This window comes from Pleurodeles waltl, chromosome 1_1, assembly GCF_031143425.1.
Source record: "Pleurodeles waltl isolate 20211129_DDA chromosome 1_1, aPleWal1.hap1.20221129, whole genome shotgun sequence".
Taxonomy (NCBI): Eukaryota; Metazoa; Chordata; class Amphibia; order Caudata; family Salamandridae; genus Pleurodeles; species Pleurodeles waltl.
The window spans coordinates 664767643-664792380 of record NC_090436.1 but is presented as its reverse complement, the minus strand read 5'-3'; the positions used below and the strand labels follow the sequence as shown (position 1 = coordinate 664792380).

Below are 24738 nucleotides of genomic sequence, written 5' to 3'. Positions count from 1 at the left end.
CACACCCACTCTCACACCCAGAGACACCCTCTCATCTAGTCTCCCATCCAGAGAGGCAGGCCCTGTGGCCAGTTCCTGCTGTGCACAGCCAAAGGCCATGTGCGGCATGGGGTTGGGAGGTTCTGGGGGTTGGCTGGTTATAGGTGTTTGCTGTTATTGGTGGAAGGCCATGTGTGGCAGTGGTTGGATTAATGTATAGTAATTAAAATTAGATTACTTTAAAAAAAATAAAAAATCGTTGAAATTAACTGAAAAAAACAAAGGTTACAGGGATGTTATAGATGGAAAATATATATTTTTAAAATAGAAATTCACTTAAAAAAACAAAAGGTTACAGGGATGTTACAGTTAGGTTCTAAATTTACTCGCACGAAATCACAGAAACTCCGCAGCACTCACCACAACTTTTATAAAGTCAATTAAAGAATACCAGTGAAACATTAGCAGTCAAATTATTGGACAGAAAACTGTGCATGGTGGGGGCACAAGTTATAGTTACATTAGGGCGCAAGTTATTGTTACTTGAAATAACTCTAACTATACTGCTGAATTTCTGTGGTTTTGTGCGAGTAAATTCAGAACCTTACTATAAAGTCCCTGTAACCTTTCTTTTTTTTAATTGAATTTATACAAACACACACCCATTTCACTTTTAATTTTTGTCTTTTAGATTATTTCCTATGTTTTATGTGATTAAGTACATAAATAGTGTATTATGATGCATATAGAACATGGTTTAAGTGCTTTTAAGAACAATTAATTATAAGTGTTTATATTCTGTTTTATTATTTAATGTTCTATTTTTATTTTCAACTTATATTGACTGTATTTGATTTTGTTTGACAGAATGTTACATTTATTTGTAAGAAATATTTATATTTAAACCTAATACATAATTCAATAAATTAATTGAATATATATTTTTTTGTTGTGTATTTTTTAATGCATTGCAAAAGTTAACTTTTTAAAATTAGAACAATGTTAATTAGATTTAAAAATATATATAAATACGTACTAATGCAATGTTTATATTTTGGTCCATGGTATTTTTGTAGACAATATCCTTACACTTTGCTTACATTTTACATTATATGTATGTAACTTTTATATTTTTGTACCACAATATTTTTTGTTTGACATTTCATCAAACAGTTGTGATGGGTGATTCATTGTAGAAGTGTGAATAAACAATGACTGTTCTAAAGCTTTGTCATTCTGCCATTCTGTATAGGATTAGCGTAAAAGAGATGTGCAATGTGAATAGCGCTTGTAACACTGAATCTGCACAATAAAATAATTGATAGCTGTTTAGATCACCAGCTCATTAATGTTTCACCTATACAATTGTATATACTGCGTCTAGTCCGTTTTTGTCCCACTCCGACTTTGTCATGAATGTAATTAATCCAATTCTTAAATTGGGTGGTTATCCTCTTCAGTTTATTTGTTTTCTTCATTTAGACTCGATTCCTTTGTATGGTGCCTTCCATTGTAATCCTTCACATTAACCAGTCGCAGCTGATAACGTCTAGCCCATTTATAAATTTATATATACGTGCAGCTACGTGGTCACATAAAGAATGTTACGCTATTGTTCCCCTAATGTTTAAATTGCAAAGGTGACTGATGCATTGCTTAAACCAGTGGTTCCCAAACTTTTTTGATCCCCCAATCCTTTGACCTATTGGCCGTGTTGGCCACGGCTCCCCGTTACGTTACTTTTTTTGGCGGGTGGGGGAACGTAATCCCAGCCTGTACCTGTACCTACACTATTTACCGTTTGTCTTCTTTATTCTCTCCTTCACGTTGCTGAAAACCATTTATTGGAAACAATTTTTGTTACAGGGATATTATTAATGGTACTTTGGCGCCCTCCGCTGGTCAGAATAATTAATGCAGGGTGTTTTTTTCCAATACCACGAGGAAAAGCTACCGATTCAAAGCACCTCCGAGTGGTTTCCAGACTGTGTGCGGCGCCCCTGGCTAGTTTTGACGGCGCACCAGGGAGCCGCGGCGCACAGTTTGGGAACCACTGGCTTAAACACTGGCCATTCCATTTACAACACTTTGTATTGTGTTGCTTATATAGTGTATTTGCTTTTCATTAATGTCCCAATTTTGTCAAGCAAGGGGCTTTTATTGTTTGTTTTCCTGACCTGCAATATTCCTCCCCATGCAGAACTGGTCTGTGCTAGTACATACTGGCCTTATGACTATCATCTACTAGATAAAAGCAGGGGACAAAGAATAGCGATTCTCCAAATAAACATACTACATCATAAAACATTGATTCCAGCGCTAGAATCTTCCTCCACACATGAATAGTCCCTTCACTGAAGCATCTTCTTCTTTTAAATGCGAAACCTTGGTCCTTTCTCGTCAGTATGAATTCTCTTCTTGCACACTTCTCTTCCTTACACGAGAATTCATTCTCCGAATACCGAATTATTGATTGTTACCTGAATCAATAAACATTGTTAAATATTCTCCTAAAATACAAAATAACCAAAGTTATCTTTAGATCTCTTTTCCCACTTTGATTTGATTTTTTTTTTTTTTTTTTTTTAATGTTTTTTTAAAACTCGCATGATAACATATTACTCCTTTAAAACCAGGGAGAGGAGGGTGGGATAATGCTAGCGTCACTGTCATGAATGTAATTCAGATTCTCTAGGCACTTTATTTGGAGAATCGCTATTTCCTTACAAGACCTGAGGCTATCATTATGCATGTTAGTAGAATAATACCCACTTTCCTTGTGTTCAGGCTTGCAATAATGTTTTGCAAACATGGACACATCAGCTACTCTAATAATGTCTTCCAGTCTCCCACCTTTCCAAAAATCTTTGCTTGCCATTGCACATCTCTTTAAATTTTTGCAAATCGACACCTGCTTGTTGCATAGTACATTTCACCCATCTTGCAATAGCAGCTGTATTCACAGCCATGAATGGCTTCACAAAAGAAATCATTAATTGGTTTGCTCCATTCGGACAATACTCCATTCTAGAATAATACTCTTTCATGCAGTCTACAACGTGCTGCTTCCTACACGCTTCAAACGTAGATGATAAATAGTCTCTGACATTGTTTTAGTTCTTTTTGTAATGTCAGCTCAAAGGGGTCATAGACTGTTACATACCTCCAAAGGCTTCACATCTGAAACTCTGCAACAAGATATCAAATTTACCAAAGATGATAAGTTCGTAGTTAATCTTTTCAACTCCAAATACTTATTACCCGGCCATTAGGTCAATGAGGATAGAACCATATTGACATCCCTCATATCTCGCTTTACGAGGTCTCTGCAGACTGGTACTTTTTAGGACTCAACCAACACATTCTTACCCCCACTTCTACCATCAACCTGACTTTGTCCATCAGACACTGCTGAACTGTTGCATCTTGTTCTATAACTAAGGTCTTTTTCAAATTGTTCCTCCTGAAAGCTAACCACCTCTACTATATAGGTGCCTCCACGGGATCCAAACTCCCTTCCAAGCACCATCATACCCATAATTTCCAAATTCCTTTGTATCTACACCAGGGACTAAGATTCCTCGATTAAATCCTCTGCCTTTCCCGAGAGCCCTGACATGCCTGAAGATCCCCTTATACTTTCCAGACAAGAAGTTTCAAAGCCCCTGTCTGAACCGTAGGATGTTCCTTTCCATTTACGTCTCTCAATAGACCTTCCATCTCAGGAAGTCAAAATGTTATTTTGCATGCGAGTTCCAAAAGCATAGGAAAGCACGCCTGTGACACCCAAAATGGAGTTACCAGGACTAGAACACATTCTTCTCTCCTCACATTCTGCAGGACCCTCTGAATCTTAGCGAAGGGGGAAACACATTAGCTTGCGTTCACTTTGAATTTTGTAGACAGGCATCCACTTCTAGGGTCTCTGGATCCTGCTGTAATAGTTCTTTACCTGAAATGTCAACCTGCTAACAAAAAGATGTATGTCCAGAGGACAAAATAACCAATCGATTTTCTTGAAGCACTCTTCATTCAACTTCCAATCGCTGTAATCCTTCAAAAACCTTGAATTCAAAAACACAGTTACATTTTCCTTCCCAAGCAAACCTTCTGCCCCCAAACTGATGTTGTGCTATAAACAAAATAATCAAAGCTCTTTTGACAATTCTGACAGTCCAGTCTACTGTAGAAACATTGTCCATTTTTAACAATGCTATGCTGCTTTGCAAAGTTTGTCTGAAACTCATTAGCATAGAAACCTGCTGTTAAATCTAAACAGTTTGTGTTGCTCCCTCTCCATAGCTGACCACAATCCACCAGTCTCCTGTACACTCAAACGTCCACCTCAGCCAGTTAGACTTGCACCCCAACGAGTTAGACTTACATCCGACTCCAATATGAAATGTGGAGAACAATCGGATATCGCTCGCCCAGTCCAAGTGTCTCAAGTATCTCAATTCTATAGCCTCCTTCCAGAGCCTGTCTTTGCTTCTTGATTTAGGTCTACTTTGTCTCCATACCACAAGCCTGCCTGAAAGGGCCCTCATTTCACTCGTTGCAGTGCCCAGTAGTGTAACAGACCAGGGAAAAACAGCCTGAGTTAAATAAGATAACAGGCTGTTAGCCTCCCTAATTGCCCAGAGTAAAAAAACTCTCTTCTCAACCCAATGCATATCTCTTTTCTTATCTTGTTCACCTTCTTCACTGGTAGTAATAAAACCACATTGGTCCTGTCTGTCATGGACTCTAAAACTTCTATGGTGTGGCTTGGAGTCAAAACTGACTTCTCCTTGTTCACAGTAAAGCCTAGACCTTCAAGAACATTCCTGACCATTTCCAAATCCTGCAGAAATTGATACTGACATTGAGACATTACCAAAATGTTGTCGGGATAAATCATCATTCAATCAGTCAAAAGAACTTTAGTCGGCCCAAATTGGGCCATAAAAGTGCAAAAACATCATATTCATAAAAAATTTAAGAACAGAATACTAGAAACATAAAACATTGGAAACAGACATTATACATATTCAAAAAAACTAGACTATCCGAATATTTCATAAGACGTACAGGTTTGCGAGTGGTTTCCCACCTAAAAGTACATATACAGTGCGGCCCGTAGAACTGACAAAGCGCTAAAAAATCATCATAGTTAAAAAAAAAAGGTGCCTTAAAACACAATATTTAAATATTTAAAACATTTGCCTTAAACGATTTAATTTTGGAGACTGACTAAACATTCAGACCCCATAACCATATAGCTTCTGTGATTTTTAAGGCAGCTCTAATAAAATTCACAATGCCGAAACAGACTTCAGGTGTAGCAGCAGATCGCAAATACCTCAGGACAATTTTGTGAGACGTAAAGTGCATGCATTTTAAAATGGCCCGAAGAAAGCAAACGTGAAACTGGGAATACAATTTGCAGAAGAGCATAAAGTGCCTCGTGGATTGAATTGAAACACCATCACCGGGGCATCAGCTGCACATAATTTCTTTTGAACCAGCCACTGGATAGGCAACCAGATAGTGAATTAGGTTAAGCCTCAGCTTTGTCACATAAAACCTGGGCTGGGGATTAGATAACGATAACAGGTACGTGTTTGCCCCTGAAATATTAAGTTGCATAAAATTCAGCACCGAGGCCGTACTTGGGACCCTTGTGATGCGCCCTTCTTCAGCATAAGACAGGTAACGCCATTTAACATATTCTTTTAGCTGGAGGTGAATCTTGTAAGGAAGATCGAAAACAACATTTAGTTCGAGGTTATAAAAGAATCTTTTGACATATACCAACCATGGATGGTATGCTAATTATCCAGGTTTAGGCAGTCTGCTAATACTAGCTCCGAAAAATTTGCCTTTGGGGTGCCCTATATTTTTATCCATAGCCACAAGGTCTTTGTTATAGTCCATACCTGATTCTAGATGAAGAATAAAGCATGCGGTACTTTGTGGCAGCACTAGCAGTCGGCATAGAAATATATTCTTCACTGCTTTCACTCAACTCGGTAATACACAGCCCCTCACCCCAGCGCCATACACCCCAAGTGAGAAGCATTTACTCCTGTACACCTGGACTAATTCCCTAATAGGTTTGCGGCCAAGCTGGCTAGCAAATCTAAATAGGGTGTCTGAGGCTGCCCCCATTTTGATCGCTTGTTTGGGCAATCTGCCTCTCCCAAGACCTGCAAACATCAAACAGAATACCCAGGTAACAAAAGGAGGGAACTTTCATTAGATTTGTCCCTTCAATGGAGAACGCCTTTCTTTTAGTTGCCTTTGAGCGCAGCTCATAATAAATGATTTCTGAAAATTGACCTTGAGTTTTAATTTAGACATAAAGACATAAAACCTATCTAGCAATTTTTTGGAGGCCGTTGGCGGTTAACACCAAAAGGAACAGCATCATCTGCATAAAGAAGAACTGGGACGTCCTGTGTACTGACTTTAGGGATGTCTTGACTGTATAATTCTAAAAAGGGACCTAAGGAGTTAATATATAATGAAAATAAAAAAGGAGCAAGAATGTAACCCTGTCTTACTCCTCTGGATACCCCAGTAGATTCTGTACAATCACCAGAGTATAATGCTCCCTAGTATTTGTACCAGTATGTAGACGTTGCACCAAATCTACAAGAGAATGAACAATCCCTGCCTGATCCATTAAGACCCATAACATGTCCCTGTCCACTAGGTCAAAAGCACAGGAGAGGTCCATAAATGCCATATGGAGCAAACCTCTCCTGGCTTTCACATACTTCCCTCAAATTAGTTAGATTTAACGCCTGCTCTACTGTCCCCAATTTAGATCTGAAGCCGTATTGTAAGGTGAACCGCCTGAGGATCTTCACTGCGGAGTCTAGTAAGGAGATCAGACGATAGCACGTAGGCAAACACCAATCACCTTTTTTAAAGATGGGGACTATGATTGCTTCTTTCCAGGAGTCCTTCAGATTGCCTTTAACAGATGCCCTAAGGACATTAGTTAATAGTAGGGCCCAGAGATCAATATTGTTTTTATATAAATCAATTGGGACCCATCTGGACCTGGGGCTTTGCTGCTGGGTGCACTCTGAATCGCATTGACAATGGCAGCATGGTTAATAAGATCAGCAAGCCATTCATCACTAACTGTGTTAGATGAGGAAACTGAGGCTTTCCTCTGAGTTACTAACGCCCCCCCACAGCTAAAGATGACAGAATAATGGTCAAACCAATCCTGGCTACTAATATGGCACACAATGCTGGCAGATAAGTTATCAGTTAAAAGTTGTCGATTAACCGTCTCCCAGAAGAGCTTCGTATCGTTTAACTTTGCAGCTCTGTCTTAATCCTCCCAAGCCTTTATCCTCAGCTCATTTTTCCTTTTTTGTACAGATAGTTTATAGATCTTTTTATCCTCCGCTCATTATTCCTTTTTTGTACGGCCTGTTTATAGATCTTTCTATTGTACTTTACAGCCTCTATGTTACGGGGCGTAAAGGCGATGGCCATTCTTAGATCTTTAAGTACTGGTGTAAACTCATGATTAAACCAGAATTTTGTAATACCTTCTCTTATCTGCATAGTGGAGGTAAATTGACTCGCCGCAGCCCTACTGATATTATCGAAACTCAAATGAATAACATCAGACGGCCTATCTAGGGATAAACAAGAAGCAAAATCATCCCTCCCATCTTTAATTGAGTTCATAAGGAAGGCTTCTGGGTTTATATTATTCCACTTCGGGCAAACCCCCCATATTTGCCTTGTATGCATTAGGTAAACGGGTGGCCTTTGGCGAGGCCTTATGATAAATACCAAGCAGACTGATGTGGATGGGATTATGGTCACTAAATAGTAGGCAGTGAACTTTAAAAAGCCCCACATTATGAACCAAGATAGAGGATATTAAGACAAAGTCAGTTGTACTCCCAGTGACTCTCCCAGTAAAAGTAACGATCATTCAAATACCCTTCTCTTTCAGGTAAGCTACCATTGCCCTCATTACCTTGCTGAAACACCATGGTGCCTAGGAAAGACCAAATGGAAGGGAACAAAACTAGTACGCTTGATCCTGCCAAATGTACTGAAGGTAAGGTTGGCTGCTCTCTGCCATAGGAATCGTAAAATAAGCATCCTTCAGATCCAACTTTACCAACCAATCATTCTTTAATATCATGCCTATCAAAAGATGGATACCTTCCATCTTGAAGTGCCTTTTAACTAGAAACTTGTACAAGTCTCAAGTTTATAACAGGTCTCCAACCCTTGTGGTTTTTCTCTACCAGGAAGAGAGTACTCAAAAAAAACTTTGCCCCCTTTGCTCACCTCTACATTTGCACCCTTCTGTAACCTAGTCCTTATCTCCTCCTCTACCACACACTGTTGGTCCAAGTTCAAAACCAATTTCCTTGGAGGGTCATACTGAAAGGGTATTTCTGTAAAGCCTATTTTGAAACCTTGAATTGTTTCCAAAACCTATGAGTCTTGTGTTATACTCTCCCAAACTTTGACAAAGTATTTTAGTCGACCGCCAACTCTTCCTTGGAAAGAAGTCATCACTGTACTCACCCTGGAATCCAGCCGACCCCACACCACAGGACATATTTCCTCTTGAGTCTAAGCACGTCCTAGCTTAGGGTAGCAGGACGCACCTGCACTGGCTTGTTATCTTCTGCCTATAGCTTCTTTGCCTGTAATTGCTGTATTGGGACCTTTGGAAGCCCCGGCTGACAGAAAGTCCCCTTCTGCCTGCCCTGTCAAAAACACCTCTACTAAATACTCTTGCAAGTGTTATTTTGAGCCTTCTCCAGGGCAGCGGGGTAGCAATGTAATTTCCTAGTCTCTTGACCTTGTCTTCACCGAACAATAGTCCATTTGGATTTTTGCTAGCTTCCTTCCTTGCTAAGTCACCTAACTTGGGGTTTATTTTAATTGAGACCACCATCCTTCTTTCACCGTTAAGGCCTGCTTTACCACTGCCCAAAAATGCAAGATCTCTTTGGCTCCAACCTCACAACAAGTCGAGATCTAATGGAAGACCTTTGATGTATGCCTTCTCGGTCATATCAATAATTCTCTCTAAAGGACCAACCACATCCAGGAGCCTATCCTGGCATTGTATTATTGGCCTTTCCAGTCCTTTTCGGCGGTCTCTGCCCATCTTAAATAAAAAGGTGATAAGCTCAGGATCCAAATTAGAGGTGAGGCATACCTTATTAATTATGACGGGTCTTGAGCACTCACCTTACAACACATTCCTCACTTTCTCAAGTGGGTTTTTGATGAACTTGCCCCCGTGGCCCAAGGGCCACCATTCTGCACTCCTAGGGTCCTTTATATCATGGGGAGAAAACATTTTGTTCCTTAATGGATTTTTAGTACTATCCTTCAACTTCAGTGTGGAAGGGATTACATCCTCAGCAAAGAGATCATTGTCCCCATCTTCCTCCTGTTGGTGGTCTAAAACATACTCGTCACTAAATTCTTTGTCATCTTTCAGATATTCATTCTCCAAAAACTCATCATCTTGAGTCTCAATCTGATGTATGTCGCTTATGACACCCTTTCCTTGTGTGCTTCATAGGACACCTTTCTTTTTATATTGCATGTGGCTTAGGGCACCTTTCTCTTTTAAGGTCCTTAACCCCTTCGCTGCCAGGCCTTTTCCCCCTCCTGTGCCGAGCCTTTTTTTTGGCTATTTGGGGCAGTTCGCGCTTAGGCCCTCATAACCTTTTTTTTCACATAAGCTACCCACGCCAAACTTGCGTCCTTTTTTTCCAACATCCTAGGGATTCTAGAGGTACCCAGACTTTGTGGGTTCCCTTGAAGGAGGCCAAGAAATTAGCCAAAATACAGTGAAAAATCCGTTTTTTTTCTAAAAAAAAAAAATGGGAAAAAGTGGCTGCAGAAGAAGGCTTGTGTTTTTTTCCCTGAAAATGGCATCAACAAAGGGTTTGCAGTGCTAAAATCACCAGCTTCCCAGCTTTCAGGAACAGGCAGACTTGAATCAGAAAACCCAATTTTTCAACACAAATTTGGCATTTTACTGGGACACCCCATTTTTACAATTTTTTGTGCTTTCAGCCTCCTTCCAGTCAGTGACACAAATGGGCGTGAAACCAGTGCTGGATCCCAGAAACCTAAACATTTCTGAAAAGTAGACAAGATTCTGAATTCAGCAAGGGGTCATTTGTGTAGATCCTACAAGGGTTTCCTACAGAAAATAACAACTGAAAAAGAAAAATATTGAAATTTAGGTGAAAAAAACATCAATTTTTCTCTACGTTTTACTCTGTAACTTTTTCCTGCAATGTCAGATTTTCGAAAGCAATATACCGTTACGTCTGCTGGACTCCTCTGGTTGCGGGGATATATAGGGCTTGTAGGTTCATCAAGAACCCTAGGTACCCAGAGCCAATAAATGAGCTGCACCCTGCAGTGCGTTTTCATTCTATACCGGGTATACAGCAATTCATTTGCTGAAATATAAAGAGTGAAAAATAGCTATCAAGAAAAGCTTTATATTTCCAAAAAGGGTACAAGATAAGGTGTTGAGGAGCAGTGGTTATTTGCACATCTCTGAATTCGGGGGTGTCCATACTAGCATGTGAATTACAGGGCATTTCTCAAATAGATGTCTTTTTTACACACTCTCTTATATTTGGAAGGAAAAAATGTCGAGAAAGACAAGGGGCAATAACACTTGTTTTGCTACTCTATGTTCCCCCAAGTCTCCCGATAAAAATGATACCTCACTTGTGTGGGTAGGTCTAGCGCCCGCTACAGGAAATGCCCCAAAACGCAACGTGGACACATCACATTTTTTGAAAGAAAACAGAGGTGTTTTTTGCAAAGTGCCTACCTGTAGATTTTGGCCTCTAGCTCAGCCGGCACCAAGGGAAACCTAGCAAACCAGCGCATTTTTGAAAACTAGAAACCCAGAGGAATCCAAGATGGGGTGACTTGTGGGGCTCTGACCAGGTTCTGTTACCCAGAATCCTTAGCAAACCTCAGAATTTGGCTAAAAAAACACGTTTTCCTCACATTTCGGTGACCGAAAGCTCTGGAATCTGAGAGGAGCCACAAATTTCCTTCCACCCAGCGTTCCCCCAAGTCTCCCGATAAAAAAAATACCTCATTTGTGTGGGTAGGCCTAGCACCGCGACAGGAAATGGCCCAAAACACAACGTGGACACATCACATTTTTTCATAGAAAACAGTGCCTACCTGTGGATTTTGGCCTCTAGCTCAGCCGGCCCCAGGCAGAAATAGTCTAAATACAATTTTCCTCCCAGGGGAGCGACCCTTGCCTAATGGGTCGCTCCCCATCTCTAAAAAAAAAAAAAATTTGTCCTGGCGCCTAGAGGTATCTGCCCCCGGGGGGCAGAAATGGCCTAAAATAAATTTGCCCCCCCCAGGAGCGACCCTTGCCTACGGGGTCGCTCCCCCTGCGTGACATTGGCGGCAAAAAAAAAATCCCCGGTGCCTAGTGGTTTCTACCCCAGGGGGGGCAGAAAAAGCCTTCCCAAAAAAATGCCCCCCCTGGGAGCGACCCTTGCCCAAGGGGTCGCTCCCTTTTGTCCATTTAAAAAAAAAAAAAAAATCCCTGGTGTCTAGTGGGGTTTCAAAAGCCGGATTGCTTGCAATCCGGCTTTTGAAACGCTGGGAGAGACTTCAAAGGGAAGGAAATACATTTCCTTCCCTTTGAAGCCTCTCCGGGCCTCCCCCACGTGATTGAAAGAGAAATGCTGAGCATTTCTCTTTCAATCGCGCTGGAAGCTGAGCTTCCAGCGCGATGGGGAGGCCCTGTGACAAATCAGCTCGCGTGCTGACGTCACAGGGGGGTGGGGGGGTTGGGGTGGAAGGGGAAGGGCTTCCCCTTCCATCCCTGACTTGGGGGGGTGAGGGGGAACCCCACAGAGGGAGCTCTAGCGCTCCCTCTGGGCTCTGTGATCAGGACGTAATGGTTACGTCCTGGGCACAGCAGCACTGTGCCTCAGGACGTAACCATTACGTCCTGGGCACAGAACCGGTTAAGGACCTGCCACTCTGTTTAAGTGTATGTGGCCTTTTTCAGTGTGCTTAGTGTTCCTTTTCTTCTCATTATCAGAATCTCCCTCTCATAGGGTCCAATATTCATTATCTTGACCCCCTTTTATTTTTTATTTTCTCCATTACCTTGCCAGTGGCTCTTAAACACAACTTCTCATCTCGCGTTGAATTAATTTCTTTATAGTTTCCTCATTAATCTTCTCCCCAAAGATTTCTGGTAAATCTTTTGCTTTCTCTGTCATACTAGAGTAATCACCTTATTATCGGAAATATAAAAGCAATAATATTTGAGTATGATCTTAAACTCTTTATTCCTAACCAATCTATAACTCTTCTGTCCTACAGAGCCCTCATACAGTCATTTCTCCTCAAATGCCGATACAGGAACTGTCAACTGACGGATTACAACGTAACCACATACATCGAAAAGAAACGCACCAACAGACCAAACCAAGATGGCCCCCAAATCTTGTGGTTTTTTGTGCCACCGATTGCTTTCCTCTAATTATTGAAGCCTTGCCGCCACATCAGGGCAGTTGACTGGGGTGCGCCATGCTTAGAAAGACGGCAATTATGTGAGGTAGGGGCACAAAACACTCTTTTTTTGGCTACAAGTGCCAGAAGGCTCTGTTCTTTGCCCGATGCCTGTGCACATTCAGGGGACGTGGTGACACGCGGCCCTGAAGCTGCAGTCGATAGTGCACGCACCTCACTGGCGATGCATGCCGGTTACCGCTGGACTTGGCCCACACTGACAAATGTAAGCAAAGCTAAACTGTATAAAACAATCTCTCACATTGAAATATAAGTTCACCGTATACAGGTCAAATTAAACATCTTAGCTAGTTACATAATTAAATAGTTTGGCACGCCCAGTACCTAAAGCCTGAAGAAAAATTATCTACCTAGCACGTTTCCATAGATTGGAAAGCATTAATAACTGAACATTCAGCTCCCATAGAATGTATTCACAAGTAAATAAAGTGCTACTTATCGGATTGAGGAGCAGCATTTAAAAGAGGAACATGATTCAGTGAAGAGACAGTGTGGATTCTATCTCTGGAATATTAATGTTTTATGATGTAACATGTTCTTTGAAGTGCTGCATGGAGTGGCATTAAAAGATTAATGCATAATAATAGCCTCCGGTCTTGTAATGAAATGAAATAAAAAACTGTCATGAGAAGTTCCTTGCTTTTGTGTTTTGCAGCCCAGACGTTATACTGGAAGTTAGATTTCTTTTCTAGGTGTTCAGCCTCAACTCAGATTTCCAGTGATGGCAACTTATAGACATGATTGTGGTTGCTACCAGAGTAGATTTAAAATGTTCATGCTAAGCCGTAAGGCAGAGCTGTCCTGTCGGGCTTTGTCAGTGCCAGATTTTCAGAATATTCGTGTAAGGGAAGTGTCTATGCAAAGAAAGTAAATGCAGTTAATTTCCATAGTTTACTGATGGACCTAAATTGAATGCCCATGCTTTATCATACCCAGAAATTAATGAATGTTGCATTTATGAGCAGCTGTTAAAAGAATATCCATGCTTACTTCTTCCAATACCTTTCGATACAAGGTTACACTAAATTTCAGGGTTCTGTAATGCTAGTGGTCCCTGCATTGATCAGTCAGTTGTGGTACTTGGGTGATTTCACCCCTCACTGCTTACCCACGTCAGATCTGAACTGTCAGATGAATTGTGGTATGAGGTGGTCCTTCTTTGCAACATACCATTGTTTAATGGTTTGCTTTGTTTCTAAAGTTCTTTTGCATGTACAGCTAATTATGCCTGTAGATAGAGTGGTATTTTTAAGACCTGACTCTCCATTTGCTGAGACCTCAAAGTTCTTAAGCTGTTCACCATAGCTATGGATGTAGGGTACCATGTATAACTCATATGCAGACACACCCATCCACTATTTGAATATGATCCTTGCCGATTCCCTTTTTATTACCTGCTGATGTGGATTATAATGCTTATCAATTTTCCTTACAGGCTAGTGCCCCTCTTGATCTCATATTTTATTCAGTGTTCTCTCTCTCATCACTTTGGCTAGCTTATGCTGGTTTTAAAACATGTATGTCATGTCCACGACTGGTTGGAGGAGCTGACCCTCATAAAATCTGCCTCATGTTATGGAAGCAGTAATTCAGTAGAAGCCTTGTTCCATCATATTATCACTGACACCATGTCCCTCTCTGAACCTCCTGTTGTGCATGCAGAGCAATTGTGACTGTATCCTGGAGGAAATTTTACATTTTATTAGTAGTAAGAGTGGCCAACAGGTGCCATTAACTTGGTATGGTACCAAGCACCCTCTATAAGAGACAGTAAGTGATGCAAATAAGCCTGGGAATGGTGAAAGTACTGAGTCGCCGAACCATTTTTGCACAGTGCTGTACAACCATTTTCAGATAAATCCTGATGTCAAGGTCTGAGGAAGTGACATTGAGTCCCTAGGAGCCAAAGCACTTCTGAGAATAAAAGCCCTCTTTTGTTCTGGAACGTTGGCACCATCCTGTTGAGAACACTGAGCCAGATGCAGACATCCAGACAAGTTCAAGTGAGTGTGAGAACATACATCAAGTCAAGTGGTATTGCTCGACGAAGTATGTTGGGGCTCCCATAATCCAAACCCTAAAAACCTCACAACAATTAAAGACATCTGTGTTCTTGTAATAGCCTTGACGCCTCTTGCAAATCCATTTCTAGTCATTTGGCCACAAATTCTCAAGGAGGTTTGAAAAGTTTTGATGATGCCAGCTTGAGGTCGCTAGGCTGTAACTATTGGGGTGCACAAGAAAGGTTGGTATTGGGCTCTAGAAGCACCCCAACTCAACCATTTGTGGTGATGGCCACTTCTGAGGAGTAAAGATTGTTAATTCCTTATGTACAACAAGAAAAATATGTGGATTCCTGCACAAAAAGATATCTTAATAATAGGCTTTTTGCTTAGATAGGTTAATTCAAATATAATTGCATGCCGCAGAAAACTGGTAGCACAGATTTGGTCATTATGCCTCCTTTCTCTCAGCATATGCTCAGGAGGACAATAGTTGCACATTTAAGCTGGGCAAGGAAGTAAGTAGGTGAGTAGAAATGGCCCTGCACCATGAATATCTTTCTGTAAATGTGCAGTCAGACATGTTGAAGATTTTCAGAGCTTAAGCGTTTGGGCCAGGACGCAGTCAATTGAGCTTATGTTTGATGGGAAGAATTTGTTTGTGTCTCTCTACTGACAGGATCCTCCAGCAGTACAGAACAGGCACTGACATGGAGAAATCACTGGGTGTCCTCCAGCCAGCACAGATCGAACATTGACGCACCTTACTGCTGGCAATGGCTTTTCAGTCTTTCAATGAAAGAGCCCCTAGCAGTTGTCTCCTCTTCCTCAGCCTTGACCCCACAGTCCAAGAGACGGTGTGGTAGGGTGTTGGAGAAAGAATAAGCCCTCCCAGCTCTCTTTCTCTCTCTCTCTCTTTCTCTCTCTGTCTCTCATCATCACTACCTACTTTAATGCTCTTTCTGTGGTATGGAACAGCTGTACTCAACATATTGGTTAGCAGGCATGTTTTCCACAGTCATCATCTCAAGAAAATCTGCAGAAGGTTGACTTTCCTCCTATTGGGAGATGAGAAAGCATATCCTGTCTTCAAAAAGAGGTCTTCCCCATCTTGGATTTGCATGACACCTCCCTACTTAGGTTCAAGATCCTTGCTTTTGCTCAGATCCTGACGGTTCTGTGGCCCTGCAGAATGTTTGCTTCCATGTATATATCCAGTAGAAACACAAAGGAAATAAACCAGGAAGTAAATGACCAGTAGGAGATGCAGCTCTTTGGAATGGACAGAATTTCCTAAGTTTTTGTCAAGGCCCTTTGTCACTTGGGCAAGGTATTTTTCCAAAGGTGTTGACAGTTCATTTTGAATGAGATCCTTCGTCCTACATTATTTGTGTCCATAAGCCACCTTGGAGAGAAGTGCATAATCCTGGTGTCTTGCATTCCTTACATTTTAATTTTAATAAAAACAATGCTCTGCACTATACAGCTAACTTATTCTAGCAATCAAAGCCAAATATGCTGGCTAGGCTTTCGATAAGACCACCATTGCCAGATAGATCACTTCCTTCATGTTCTGCTCTAAAACTAATGCAACTCCATTGGCCTTCTCTAGACATGTATCTGTCACAGGAATATCTGAGAGTCTCTCTGCTACTGTGTCAACAGAAGCTGATGTGCAGTTTGGCCAGGAGTTTCTAAAAACTGTTTGCTTAGGCTGCAGCTCATGTCCATCTTTTGCTTTATGCTGTTGAATCCACTCCCAGGGTGAGAAGAGAGAGTGTTAAAACAGTCTCCCTTCTATTATCAACACACTCCAAGCAACCCTTAGACCATCTGCCAAGAAAACCAACATTATCTGCCTTAGCTGTGCACATGTGCACAGAAAGAGTGCATTTCAACCCATGGCACATGCATGTATACTAACAGGCGTGGCAAGTTCTCATGGCAGGGCATTTGAGTCACACTGCAACTTAACCAGTACCTTCAAGTTGGTAATTGGAGCAAGTCTATAAACCAGGTGTAACCATTTCCCCACAAAGCTATCCTCTCATTTCATAGAAATGGTTGAATTTAGACATTTTTATGGTAGCCAGTATCACAAGTTTGGCAATGTGTACACAAGAGCTCTTTACAAGACCAGACGCATTTTATTACCTAATTCATAACATCCACGGTATAATTTAATACTGGATTGCACAACATTGAAGTCAAAAATATAAACTTGTACTCTAAATGAGGAAATAATTGATATCTAAACATTAAATATGTTTTGGTCAGCACAGATCCATGCACCTTTCTTACCAGCAGTTAAAAATAGTTTCACATAGGGACTATTGCTTCCACAATGTCTAGTACAACCAGCCTTCAATAGATGCAGCACCTAGGTGCTCTCTGTCTCTCTGCATTTCACAGACATTATAACACAGCCACAGAGACCCAGGACACTAAACTCAAGCATCTCCCAGAGAGATAGACAGGGCGACACAGGATTGGTGCTCTCTTATTGTGCTTCTTACCTCAGTCTGTCCAGCTGGGGTCCTTCTGTTTTACAGTAATTCTCACAGTGTAATACAGGCATTGTTCTTCAGCAGTTAAATGTATTTGTAGTGCATGCATGCCACCCAGAAGGGTGAACTGGCTCCTAGAGAAGGGGATGCTGCCCTGGCTGATGCCTGCTGAAAGAGCCATGTTATCAGTTTTTGTTTTCCAGAATTCTAGGACTGAGCAGGCAGGTCTAATGTGCAAGGGGGGTGTTGTTCCAAGCAAACAGTAGCCGTCTGTTCTTGGGATGAGTGGGTCATGAGTGAGCAGTAGGCTGGCGGAATAAAGTTGTATGGTGGGGGTGTGGAAGCTGACACTCTTTTTCAGGGAGTCAGGACCTTGGTTGTATAGTTCTTTCTATGTGTGTGAGTAGTTTTAAAAAAGCACGTTTGTGAATGGTGAGCTAGTGGAGGTCTATGAAGTGCAAGGATGTGTGGGTGTGTTGAGTGAGAGTTTGGCCGCTGCGTTCTGGGTGATCTGGAGTCTTTCTGTGAGTTGAGCGGAGATTCCAACATAAAGTGTGTTGCCGTAGTCCAGCTTGCTAGTGAAAAAGGCTTGGGTAATGGATTGGCAGTTTTTTTTTTTTTTTTTTTTTTTAAACCATCTGTGTTTAAGGGTGTGGAAGCTGGAGGAGGTGATCGAGTTGACCTGGTTGGACATTAGGATTTGATTGTTGATCACTATCCCTTGGTTCTTGGCTTGGCTTGACAGAGAGGGTCCTAGGTCTGAAGGCCACAAGGCTGTGGACCAGAATGAGGTGTCTTTCCCGAAAAGTACCACCTTCAACTTGTCAGAGTTGAGCTTTAGGCAGTTGGTCTTCATCCAAAGGGTGACATCTGACATGCAATTAATTTAGTTTGAATCCTGAAAGTCACCTCGGAGAGGATGAACGGGGTGTCTTTGGTGCATGAAATCATGTTACGTCCGTGGGCTCAGACGATGCTGGTGACTGGGGCCAAGTAGATAGTGAAAAGTGTAGTGCTGAGGGATGAGCACTGGGGGCTCTCCAGATCAGGTTGGAAGATGACAAGAAGTTGGGGGGCCAGTCTGACTGCCTGTACGTATTTTGCATATCTGACGTCTTGGAAGCATTGGATGAGAACTGGGTGAAGGATGATGCGGTTTGTCACTATACAGGAAATGCCTAATTGAAGAGAACCATCTTTGATTCTCTGAAATCCAGGACCTTATGACCTCTGTCTCTGCGGGCTATCCTTTGGACACTTGCCTGCCTAATATTTAATGGGCCAGCCCACCTCTGATTGTGCCACCCCTTCAGAGTCTTCATAAGAAATCATTCATCCCACCATCAGTGCCCAAGTTATAGAAACATGTCCTGGTTATTCCTCTGTTGAAAAGACGATTGGTGAATTCTGCATTTTGAGCGACCTTCACCCTATCTCCTTGCTACCTTAACTAATAAAGGTTCTTGAGAAAACAATAAAGATTTAAATTTCTTGCTTCTTCGAGTTTAATTATATTTTAGAAATACCTCTCTCTGGCTTCAAACCTGCCAACAACAATGAGACCGCATTGGTCTCAGTTTCTTGACCACCTCGAATGTTGGTGAATTAAAGAGAATCTTCGGCTCTACTAGACCTTTCTGATTCATTTAATACAGCCTTTCACAACCAACTACTATCACACTTCTCTGAAGCAGGGATCTTGCATGGATCAACTCTTGTCTCTTTAACCAAGCTCATGCAGTGTACCTTGCCCTGTTCTGTTCCATCTTCAACCCTGTCCTGCATGTAGGCCCACAGGACTCCTCCTTATGCCCAACACTTTTCAACATTTATGTATGCACACTGGCTCATCTTATCCACTCTTTTGGGCTACTGTATTAAGCTAACAACAACAAAATTCTCTTGCATCTTGATAGGAGTGCCGGAAATCCCTCCTCTAATTTTCACAACTGCATGCCTAAAGTGGTGGAGCCAATGAGTAACAGCTCATTCAAGTGCAAGATGTATGAGACAGAGGTCCTGTTTTTTTGTTTTGGGACTCAATTAGCCTTGTGCTTTGCTGAATTATTAATTTTGTTTTGGTACTAGCCCCTAAATAGTGGACAAGCACCTGCTTCTGTCTCTTCTGTGCGGAATCTTGGGTTCAGGTTGGTCAAGACCTGTCTTTAACTTGTCAGGACAATAAATTTGCCTCAGTTAGTTTCCTTTTATTTAAGATTGTCGCTTAAAGCCATTTCATACTTGGCTTTTCGGTTGCAACATCTAGTGATTCAGAAATCATTCTAGTTGCCTTTATTACTGCAACTGTCTTCTTTGGCTCTAAATCCTATATAATTTAGCATCTTCAACTGATCCAGAATGCAGCTGGCGCCCCATAAGGGCATCTGTTTCTCAAGTACCGGAGTATCTGCATTGGGATTCCTTACGTTCAAAGCATCTCCTTTACATCAATCACTGTGCTTGGTTTTCAAGTCCTTCCATCATCATGGACCTACCTTCAGCAAATGTTTATTCAGTACCAGCAGAGTCACATTCTAATGTGGTCTTCTGCTTGTCACCGGGCTGTACTTAGGAACTGCCATGCTAGGTCCTGCATACTTCCTTTCTGTATCTTAGCCACAAAGTGGGGGAACTCACTTCCAGATGACTTATGAACACACAATCTAATTTTACCTTTCACAAAGTTTTTAAAACATGAGCTGATTGCTGTATCCTAGTGCCTACTGTGGACATTGGAATTTGCAAAAGCACTGTATGAACATTCTAAAAGAGGCAAAGAAACCATTTATGAGGAAGCCATATGCCTTGAAATGGAAAAGCTAATATGGGCAGTCCTAAGCAGTGCATGATGCAGGTGCACATTTTGGTGACTGCGCTAAACCTTGGGTGGCATATTTCCGTGGTTTTTCGTTTGTCTCATGCCTCATTCCAGCGCTTACCTATAGCTTCACTTTAACTGTTATGTTTTTTCAGTGGTTAGAAGATAGATAGATAGATAGATAGATAGATAGATAGATAGATAGATAGATACATACATACATAGATCTATTCACAAGTATCATTTTAAAAAACACAGTTAGCATTTGAAAGCAGGCATCCAGTCAAGATACCTTTCAACTTCCCAATTTAACCATCTTTAATAAAACTGAAAACGCCCAACTACATTTGCAGGAGATTACGTTTTTTGACCTTTTGCATGACATTTGAGAAATTTATTTGGTGTGGGTGCTTCTATAAGAAAGTGTGGCCACTTTCTTATTAGCAAATCTATAGATAAATGATTTGTTTTGTGACTGTCTTCAAAATCTGTTTGAATGTGCCGTTAGACAGCCCTGAATTCCAAAGCTGCTTTATGTTTAGTTCCTGTTGCACGTCGCGCAAGCAGTCCAGAAGCTGCTTTATTTTTTCTGAGTTAACAGCGCCTACCATGTCGTTGCTTTTAAAGAGGTAGGCTTAGCAACCTCGTTGTGGTACTAGCCCCCAAATAGTGAAAATTTTGCTGCCATTGAAATTCAACAGGTCAAACTTGAGGCTTCTCTGAGCTTCAGATATTTGAGTGAGGCATTCCATTCAGTCTTCTGAACAAATTGCACTGCACTAGATATAACCAGGGACCTAATATTCCCTAAGCGACCTCATTCCCATAACTCAGGAACATAGAAACTTACCTCACAACGAGGTTCCAAAGTAAGGCCAGTAATTCCGTAGACAAAAGATTACAAATGTTAAAGACACAGACTTGAGTTTCATGTTGGTTGATTGAAGTCAGGGACATGGCAGCTGTGTGGTGGCAAGATGGCGGCAGTAAGGACGGCTGGACGGACTTCCTCCTCCCGATCTGCTCCCGGAAGTGACTCCTCCCCCAACAGCTACCATGCTTCTGGGGTGCGTGGTACCTATCCAGGGTACAGCTCAGTCCTGAAAGTGCACCTTGGGATCTGGCCCGTCTTTTGTGAGAAGGAGCAAAAACACATTCACAAGCTGTGTGTGTAAATATACCCACACCACAAATGTGATGGTATTTCAAGCTAAGCTAAGCACAAAATGGAGTCAGTGGTCAAGATGGAGCTGGTGGTTAAATACAGATAGGATAAATTATGCATAAGTGGTTAAAGGAGTTTCTTCTGATCAATCAGGGAACTCCTACCGTTAAAATTTTATGGAGCTTCCTAAAAGCAGAAATAAGAGGGGAGACACGAAGTTTTAGCTTAACTAAACAAATTCAAACCCACATTTTCATGCAGGAGTTGTGTGATGATCTTTTTAAGTATGAAGCTGATTTGGCTTAGCTAATCAGGCAAGGTCAGGACTGTGGAGAAATTGTGCAGAAAATTGCAGTAATCAAGTCTGGAACCAATGGTCAATATAGCAAGGAGGTGGCGGCTAAATATCAAACTTACAGGGCTGATTGCTTTGAATATGGAGAGAGTAGTGGCAGGTTGCTGGCAGACACCATCAGGCAGAGGGAGGCAGAAAGAGGGGTGGAAGCTATTTGTGACAAACAAAATAGGAGGACTGAAATCACTACTGAGATTCTCGAATTCTTCAGCAATTACTATTTAGTTTTTATAGCTGTCCATAATCAAATTGCTATCTTAATTTTCTGAATACAGTTAAGGGAAGGTCATTAAATGAGGAGTGAAGGGCTTCACTTAAACCAGTTGCTTGTGAAGAGATAGTGACTGCAATAGGCTCCCTGGCTTGGGGGAAGGCTGCTGGACAGGGTAATTGCTGTTATGGACATAGTTGAGGTAACTAAATCACCTATGGGACTGGTGCGGCTTGATGCAAAGAAAGACTTCGAGTCTCCTGGGGCTACCTCTGAAAGGTATTGAGGTAAAAGGGACTTGGCCAGGGCTTTATTAAATCCATATCAAGCCCCTAAGGCCAGAGTGCAGATCATGGGCAAGGGGTCGGGCCAGATCTTTATTACTAGAGAAACAAGGCAGAGGTATCCTTGTTCGCCCCTGCTATTTGCCTTATATGTTGATCTATTTATCACCTGATTGGAAAGCAATAAGAGGATTAAGTCAGTCTCTGGGAGTCAAACACAGTATAAAGTGTTGGCATATGTCAACGATTTATGGTTATAACACCGACCCCATAATGCTTTAGGGGGTTATAAAAGAGGAAGTTAGCACATTCGGTGCTATTGCAGGGTACCATCTTAATGAGGGTAAGGCCCAAGTGAAAAGTACTGAAGGCTCCAAATTTGAGGATCAATGTTGGGTAGAAGAGACAACCTACCTTGGAGTAGTTGTTACACCTAATCTGCAGAAGACAGTAGAATAAAACATAGCCCCACTACTCAATAAAACTAAGCAGCATCCATATAGAATTAACAACCTGCATCTAGCATTGATGGGGAGATGCAACGTATGAAAAATTATTGTTCTCCCAAAAGTATTGTATATATTTAGAACTATTCCACTGGAGATTCATAGGAGATGGCTTACTAAGAAGTAAAGTTTATGTTACAGCCTCATGTGGCAGTTTAGGAAGCCAAGGATGGCGCCATAATTTATAATCCTCCCCAGATGTCCTAGAGGATGAGCAGTACCTAGTTTTCTACTTTATTATTGGTCTTGCTTCAGCACTTTGCAGTTTTGATTACTGGCAATACCTATACCATTAATCTTGCTGTGTTGCCATCCATCTATCAACTCGCACTGGGCTCTGGTGCCAAGAGCTGTTTTTAAGGGATTTAGAGAAAATCTATTATAAAAAGACCAAGTTTAAAACTGTGGATGGGCTATTTAAGGTCTGGTATCAGATCAGAAGAAAGATCAACATCAGCAAACTAAACTGCTACCCCCCTCTGTGGGACTCCCCTGCCTTGCGAGGTATATTCCAAGATGGCATGTGTAAGCAGTATGAGGCCTGTGGGATTTCGAAGCTGGGGGATCTCTATGAGAATGATCAACTATGCTCCTTTTTGGAGTTACAGGACAAGTTCCGGTTGACTAAGGAAAACTTCTATAAGTATCTTCAGATTCTGGATTATCTCAGTAAACTGGACAATAATCAACTATCTGTTGCTAAATGCACCCTATAGTGGAGCAAAGCAGCTGAATTGGGCGTATTCACAATGCTTCAATAGAGGCTTTTCCAAATGATATGGAAATCCAGAATATGAGGTGGGAATCAAGATTGGGGGTAACAGGGCCAATATTTGGGAGCTCTCTTGTGATCTGTAATGAGACACTTTTAAATGCCAGCCTCAAACGTCAACACTGTAAGACAGCTTTTGATTTATCCCGGACACCCAATAAGCTATTCAAGTGGGGGCAAGAGGCCACATTCTAAGTGTAACAGATGCTGTGCTGGAGAAGCCAATATAATACCTATGTTTAGCTCCTGTCCTGTCCTAATTAGTTATTTCCAAGAAATACAGGTTTTATCGGATTGATTCTCAAATGTTAAGTTAATATTACACCTAGAGTAAATCTTTTAGAAATTGGTGAGGATCAAGCCCTCTCTAAAGCAGGAATGTATCTGATTTTTGTGGCAATCGCTGTGGCCCAAATGTGCATAGCATCTGGATGGATTAGCCCAGACGCCCCTATGCTCACAGAGTGGAGATCAAGTTTTTTGGCCATCTACAATATGGAAATAGGCCTCTGAGTGGAAGGGGAAGAGAACACGGAAGCAGAGTAATTTAATCTGGGCTTCTGTAGATGAATGGATGAAGATTGCTAACCGGGATGATGCAGTCAGCCATGGTACAGGAGGAGAGAGGTGAGCCGGGTTAGGGGCTATGCACGGTGGTTATGGCTGGGAAATATGAAGGCATTCTACACTCTAACAAGGTCCCCTTTTGTTCTTACAGCTCAAGAGGTACGGACATGTCTCTGTCATCTTGTGGGATATTGGCCATATCCCTTTCTCATTTTGCAGGTTATGATAGATAACCCAGTACTGATAAAGTATTTTATCATGACTGGACTAGCGCACTTTATCAACCCTTAGGGCTTCATCCACTGGTTCCCAAACTGGGAGCCGCGGCTCCCTGGTGCGCCATCAAAACTAGCCAGGGGCACCGAACAGTTTGGGAAGCCTGAAGCCTTAAAGTGCCCTAGTCAGTGCTGTGACATCTGTTTACTTTGTTCTGCCCCATCAACCCAAACCTGGTGCCTGATTCTCCTCAGGAGATTGTCAATGCTGAGATTAAAAGAATGTCTTTTTTCATATGCAGTTCTATCTTTCTATAGAAATGTCACCCCAAAACTTTCAGGTTTCAAACTGTTGAGGGTTTGTGTAGGACAGATGCCCATCATGAAATTTCTTTATGGTGATTGGGGCCCAACCATGTTTTGAAGGCCTGCAGCTCTTGTCACAGTATGCACTGCAAAGCCATTAAAGAGAGTGAGGCCAAGTGGTTTATGGTCTGTCCAAGATTTGAACACCAAGCATGACACAAGTCCCGCCAGGAAATCCCTGGTGGAAATGGGAACATTATCCCACCGCTGGTCTGGCCTCCACTGCTGGGTTGAAAGTGCCTACCGGCGGTCGATTCTGGCCTGGCAGTGGGTAGTAGTGAACTGGCTGCTGTGCAGCCAGTTCACTTCTGTTTTCATCATATGGTGGTCTGAACCACCATGCCGTTTCGGGTAATGACCGCCACTGCCGGTGGTGCAGTCATTACTGCCATGTTT

The 24738-nt window shown here is 41.8% G+C and overlaps 1 protein-coding gene across 2 annotated transcripts in view; it reads left to right on the top strand.

The window, feature by feature from the left end:
• SNX2 (sorting nexin 2) overlaps positions 1-24738 on the top strand; it is a 298179-nt gene that overhangs the window by 181756 nt on the left and 91685 nt on the right. The window lies entirely within an intron of this gene.